The following is a 6,714-nucleotide window of genomic DNA, read 5'->3' as shown; positions in this document are numbered from 1 at the left end:
CTGTTTGGCAGCTAGAATGACCATTTAGCCGATTCATTTCTTCTACCACAAAAACTTTTTATGTGTGTATTTTGTTCATTTGTGTGATCTTTAGGGTCCATCATATACCCCCTCCTTAAATAGCGATCAACACAACTATTACCCCAATCTTAAAACTGTAGTTATAGTCATGCAATATGTTATCATTGCAATGCCTATTTCAACCCTGTCATTCCGTTTCCGTGCCTTGCAATAAATCACTCATTATAATTATAAAACAAAACAACTAAAAATAACCCATTGCATTTCTTATTCAAAACATGTTATTTATTGACTGTTACTTTCAACCCTGTTGAAATACTGAGTTTAAGGTAAATTACTAATTCAATTTAAATAGCAAATGACATCACACCACTTCAAATGCATTTTTTTTCTTTCTATTTGGAAAAATTATTTTACACTTTAGTTGAACGATTGAGCTTGACAAGGCCAATATTGTAAATAAGAACGAAGTCCAGAAACAAGCTTTCTTATTTTAAGGACTTTCTTAGGAAATGTATAAATCATTATAAAAAAACACATACAGATTAAAATATTTAAATGTTAGTTATGCAAAGCAAAATGTAGGCAAATCTATTTTATATTCTCTATAAAAATAGTTATTACAGTCTAAACAATGTTTAGTCTATAAAATCTGATACAATTTAGTATAGTAATTTCCTGTGAACAGGCCCTTGTTTTTATCTTTCTTTCTTTCTTTCTTATATTTAATAGTTTATTATATGCTTTTTGTATCCTGCTGTGAACTGTATCAGCAAATATGTTTAGCACCTATTGTGAAGCTAATGAAATATTAAACCTGTTTATATAAAGTCTTCACACACCGTTGGCTTCATTTCAAACCCTAGAGGAGGAGAGGTAGAAAACCTGGTATAGCTATGTCAACACTCCTCCAACCGATGTGCTTTGTAGACCATACAGCAATCCAGTCCTCTTTATTCTTCATTGTTGCCATTCCCTGAAAAGTGAAAAATGGGCTGAATGCAGCAAATGAATGAGTGGAATGACTCTCAAGCATCCGCTGCGGGTGTTGAGGTTTCGGTTACATTGAGGGGTGATATTTCTTTTGTAAATGTTGCACTCACCCTTGGAAGACAAGATGTTTTGTGAAATGTTTTTGGCGGATTGTATAGTTTGAGGCATTGCATCTTGTGGTTGTTTCTTGCATTGGCTATTTAGATAAAGATACAGTCCTGTAACAACAAGTTCACAAAGTACGTCAGAGCCTCAGTAGATGTTCTCAGAAATAAAGGAATTACCTGAAGCTATAAGTGTTTCCCAACCCTGTTCCTGGAAACCCCCCCAAGCAGGACACGTTTTAGGTGTTTTCTTTGTATGACACACCTATTTAAGGTCTTAATGTACTAATGAGCAGATGACTTGAATGAAGTGTGTTTGATTAGTGATGCATCCAAAATGTGCTGTTGGATGGCCTCCATGGGAAGGGACCATTGCTAAAATACACAAGAGTGTTGGATTAACAATTCACATGCTATACCAAATGAGTATGTGTTTATTAGCAGTATAATACAGTATTTCACAAACAATAAATAAATACATCTGTATCTAATAAATACAATAGATTTACTGTTTAAAATAACTTTAGAAAGTATTTATTTATTTATTGTCAAACGTTAACTTGATGCATCCACTAATAATATTTTTAATTATTCAAATCTTGTACTATTTTGAATTGTATTATATTTTCTGTATATAATACGAAATAATCAATTGTTTATATATTATAAAATAGCCTGTTACATTACTTATGGCATGCCATTCAGGAAAATTTGAGTATATGGAATGGAATGAAACTTGAATATATAGAATGGAGATTTGAATATATGGAATGAAACTTGAATATGTTGAATGAAAGTATGAATATATAGACCACTTCTCAAACTCGCCAAACCGGTTCAAAAGCAGATCACAGTATGGCCAGACAATGCCACCTCAGCACTGCAGGACTGCTTCCAGGACACAGACTGGAACATGTTTAAAGAGGCAGCCACCTACAACAGCCACACAGACCTGCATGAGTACACTGAAACTGTGACTGCTTACATCAAAAAGTGCACTGATGATGTGACAGTCACCAAGACCATCACCACACGTGCAAACCAGAAGCCATGGATGACAGCAGAGGTCCGTGGGCTGCTAAAGACCAGAGATGAAGCATTCAGATCAGGAGATAAAGCAGCCCTCAAAACAGCAAGAGCCAATCTGTCCTGTGGCATCAAAAAGGCAAAACGGTCATATGCTCAAAAAATCAGCAACCACTTCACAGACAGCAGAGACACACGGAGCCTGTGGCAAGCCAATCAGACCATCACTGACTACAAGCCCCCGCCACAGGCCTGTGAAGAGGACACATCCCTCCCCGATGCACTCAACCACTTTTATTCACGGTTTGAAATGCAGAATGACACACCTGCACAAAAACTGCCCACACCTCCAAACGACCGGGCGCTCTGTCTGTCTCCAGTCGACGTAAGGAAGACCTTATCTAGGATTAACCCACGCAAGGCTGCGGGTCCTGATAACATACCTGGCCATGTTCTGAGAGACTGTGCTGCACAGCTGACAGATGTCCTAACAGATATCTTCAACACCTCGCTGAGCCAGGCAGTCGTCCCCACGTGTTTCAAATCCACAACAATCATACCAGTACCAAAGAAATCACCTGTGTCCTGTCTCAATGACTACCGTCCCATAGCACTGACTATTGCTCTGATAACAAGGATATAACTATAGCTATAGTATATTATTATTAATTAAATACTGTCAAGTTTGCATTTTAATTCCATACACTGCAAATTTAATTATATATATTCAGACTTTAATTCCATATATTCAAGCGTCATTCCATATATTCAGAGTTTCTTTCAGTATATTCAAACTTCATATTATAAATACCATAATTTCCTGAATGGCATGCCATAATTACTATATTTAAGCTATATATATATATACAGTATAAATGTGTGTAAATAAATCAATATCTTAATGCCTCTGTGTTAATGTGGCCCTACAAAGATGCACCATGGTTTTAATTTTGATATACATATAATGCAATATGTTTTTATATTGCATTGTCTCTGTTGACTGCTTCTTGTGTTGTTGTTGTTGTTGTTTAATTCAAAACATTAAGTTCATATGAAACTGATATAGAGTTTTTAAGCATATCTTCATTCTGCACTCTTGCAATTAGGCACGCTGCCAGATGAGAAGTCGCTAGCATGGCTCTGTCTCTCCACCAAGCTCTGCTGTTGAGCTAGTGGCCCAAAGCTAAAACACAACCTGTAGGAAGTCATTGCTTTTCTTGTTTGCCTGAACATGGAGATTTAGACTGAAGGCGAAGTGTGCACATTTACATTTCTGGCACCAAATAGAATTGCAAAAATGACTATATTTTCAAACAAGCTTTTATCTGCAATTGCTCAGAGAAAGTCCAGCCCCAAACTTATGCTATTTTTGAGCCAATGTTTCATTATATTATGCAATTTGGTTTGGAAGTGGTACTATATATATATATATATATATATATATATATACCTCAAATTTAAGTTTAAGTCTAATTTCCTGTTCCCAGTGACTAATGCCCGGTTTCACAGACAGGGTTTAGACTAAGCCAGGATTAGGCCATAGTTCAATTAGGACATTGAAGTGAATTTTATAAACGTGCCTTAGAAAAACACATTACTGGTGTCCATCTTGAGACAATACAAAGGCACTGATATATTTTAAGATCAGTAAGTGCAAGTTTCTTTCAGTTGAAACAGCTCATACTTACATTTTAGTCTGGGACTAGGCTTAAGCCTTGTCTATGAAACCGGGGGTATGAATATTACTTAATCTTTAACTTGATACTAACTTTAGACTATTTTATCTTTACACTAAAAAGGGTAGATTTAATAGTTTACATTAGGCACTAATTTAAGACTTGACTAACTTCACACTCAAAAGTAAATGTTGTGGTAGGTTTTTAACACTATTTTGAGACTAGACTAACTTCAGAGTAGCATAACGTTATATTGGGGGGGGGGGGTTGTGGTTTGATTTTAAATGTTTACGGTAGATGTTCATTTGAGTTCAGACATTTCACTCATGAGGAGAATTGTTCTGGTTGGCTTTTTAAAAGTCTAATTTCAACATTATCTTGAGATTAGACTTACTTTAGGCTAACTTAATTTTACACATAAAGAGTATTTTTGTGGTTGATTTTAAAAGTGTAACTTCTACATTATCTTAAGACTATACTAAATTTAGAGTAGCGTAACTAAATGGAGAGTTGTGATTATTTTGCTAGTTTGCATAAAATGCTATTTTGAAACTAGACTTAACCTCTAGCTTAACATTTCACTCATTAAGAGAGCTGTTGTAGTTGATTGATCAAAATATGTTTTTAAACATTATCTTGAGACTAGACAAACTTTATACTACACTTAGACTTAACTTTTCACCTATAAAGAGAATTGTGGGTCAATTAAAAATCTAACTTCTACATTATCTTGAGACTAGACTAACTTTAGATTCAACTAGCTAAACTTTACTCTCATAAAGATAATTTTTGTGGTTGTTATTATGTTTACCATCAACATAATTATCTTAAGACTTGACTAATTTAAGAATAGCGTAACTAAGAGAAAGTTGTGGTTGATTTGATTAGTTTACATTAAATGATCCTTTGAAACTGTGGTTGATTAAAAATGTTTTAAACATTATCTTGAGACTATAGATTAACTTTATACTACTAGTTTACAGAATTGTTGTGGTTGATTAAAAAAAAACAACTATTAAACACTATCTTGAGACTAGACTAAATTTAGACTACACTAACTTTAGCTTAACATTTCACTCATGGAGAGATCGCTGTATTTGAATAAAGGAATAATTTTAAACATTATCTTGAGACAATGCTAACATTAGACTACACTATCTTTAAACTGTAACCTTTCACTCATATGAAGAATTGTTGTGGTTGATTTAAAAAAAAAAACTTGTACTACACTAACTTTAAACAACATTTCACTCATAAAGAGATCATTGTATTTGAATAAATAAATATTGTTCAGCTTTATCTTGAGACTAGACTTAACTTGATCATAACTTATTACTTTACACTAAAAAATAATTGTTGTGGTTGATTTTAAATTGAATTGTCTGCTTTATCTTGACACTAGACTAACTATAGTTTACTCTAGCTTAACTAAATATATTCACCGTACTCTCAATTCTCATTCCAAATAGACAAATAGTGGTGTTATGTAATTATCAGCACAAATTCCCTTATTGTCATGAGTCAAGAATGAAATGAACAACCATGATTTGCCCAGCATGCTCTGGTTTGTTTTGACACCCGCTACAAATAAGCCTAGCTTTTTTGCTCTGTTTGTTTGGCAACAGCCATGCTGAGGGTAAATTTCCACAGCTGATAAGGCACGTTGCACGTGTTGACCGTGCCTCTGCCGGGTGTCGGCGGAGCGACCTTGTCTTACCTAATGAGGAGATCCTCTCAGGGAGATTACAGGATGCTAGACATGATTCATCACTCCTGTCAACGCCAATACTCTAATTCACCTTTAAAACAGGCTAACTCGGAATCAGCAAGCATCATGTGAGAATGTTTCTGTGAGAAGAATGGAATACAAGCTCAAATTAATCACATAAACCAACAAACATCAATCAAAAGTAGTTGCATTCACTGAAGCAGGAAGTTATGACTCCAAACTATCAATTGTATGACCGTGTACAGCTACATCCCACACTTTTCTGATACTAGCATGTCTTCCTGAAGTATAATCTAAGAATTTTGGCTCTAAAAGATGGGGTTTATTTCACCTCGGCTAATAGTGACCTAATAGTGAGTTGACCACCTCCTCCCTATTTTGGCCCACTGACACATAAATGTCAGCTTAGCAGATATGATCCATTAAGACTCTTTGAACCTTATGACTGACAGGCTGATACGCTAAGGTGGAGGCAGGGTAAGGGTGAAGGCTCTGACCTGCTAACACAAAGGCTGCAGGTTCAATTCCAAGCGAGGGAGACCTAGGAACTATAGAGTTACTTAGATAGCAATCCTGCCGTCACCTATGTGCCCTTGAGCAAGGTTACTTGAAACCAGGTTGGTCCAGGAAGGCTATTACTGTATGTAATGTTCCCGTACTTGTAGTGTACTTAAAATCTTAAACTACAAAAAAAAACAACAACTGTCCTCGCACTCTAAAGTTCAGCTTTAGATAATACATTTAATATAAATGTAAAATATAATACATTTGAATTTAATTGAAATGAACGTGCTAAAAAAGTGCTCAAAAACATTACATTTAGTTTACAGATGAGTATATGAATATCTTGTTTCTAGTGTTTTTATATATTTTAAATTTTATTTAATAATATAATAGAAAAATGTCAGGGTGGAGCAACTTTTCTAATCTCATAATGGAGAAAAAAAGTCCTAAAATTGTTATATTTATCAGCCAATATATCGGTTGATGCACGTAACATGCAAATGAAACAACAAAACTGCTTATTAATATTTGAACTAATATTTCAAATATTTTAAACTTTTGTCTACAAAATCAAAGTCATGTGGTCCAACCAATGATAAAGGAAATTATATCATAGACTGTGTACCAAGGTCAGCAAGTCTATTAATCTTTATATTGAAGG

At 34.7% G+C, this 6,714-nt stretch overlaps 1 long non-coding RNA gene across 1 annotated transcript; it reads right to left on the bottom strand.

Annotated features, from left to right (window-relative positions):
* Positions 1 to 293: 293 nt before the first annotated feature.
* On the bottom strand, positions 294 to 2,643 carry LOC306867748. The gene is made up of 4 exons (XR_013784045.1): positions 2,471 to 2,643; positions 2,104 to 2,267; positions 1,125 to 1,232; positions 294 to 997 (listed from the first exon to the last, which is right to left on the bottom strand). It is a non-coding gene; the product is annotated as an uncharacterized lncRNA (long non-coding RNA).
* Positions 2,644 to 6,714: the final 4,071 nt, after the last annotated feature.

Source organism: Barbus barbus (assembly GCF_936440315.1).
Source record: "Barbus barbus genome assembly, chromosome: 49".
Classification (NCBI taxonomy): Eukaryota; Metazoa; Chordata; class Actinopteri; order Cypriniformes; family Cyprinidae; genus Barbus; species Barbus barbus.
The sequence above is the reverse complement of the archived record's forward strand: the minus strand, read 5'-3'. Positions and strand labels throughout refer to the sequence as shown.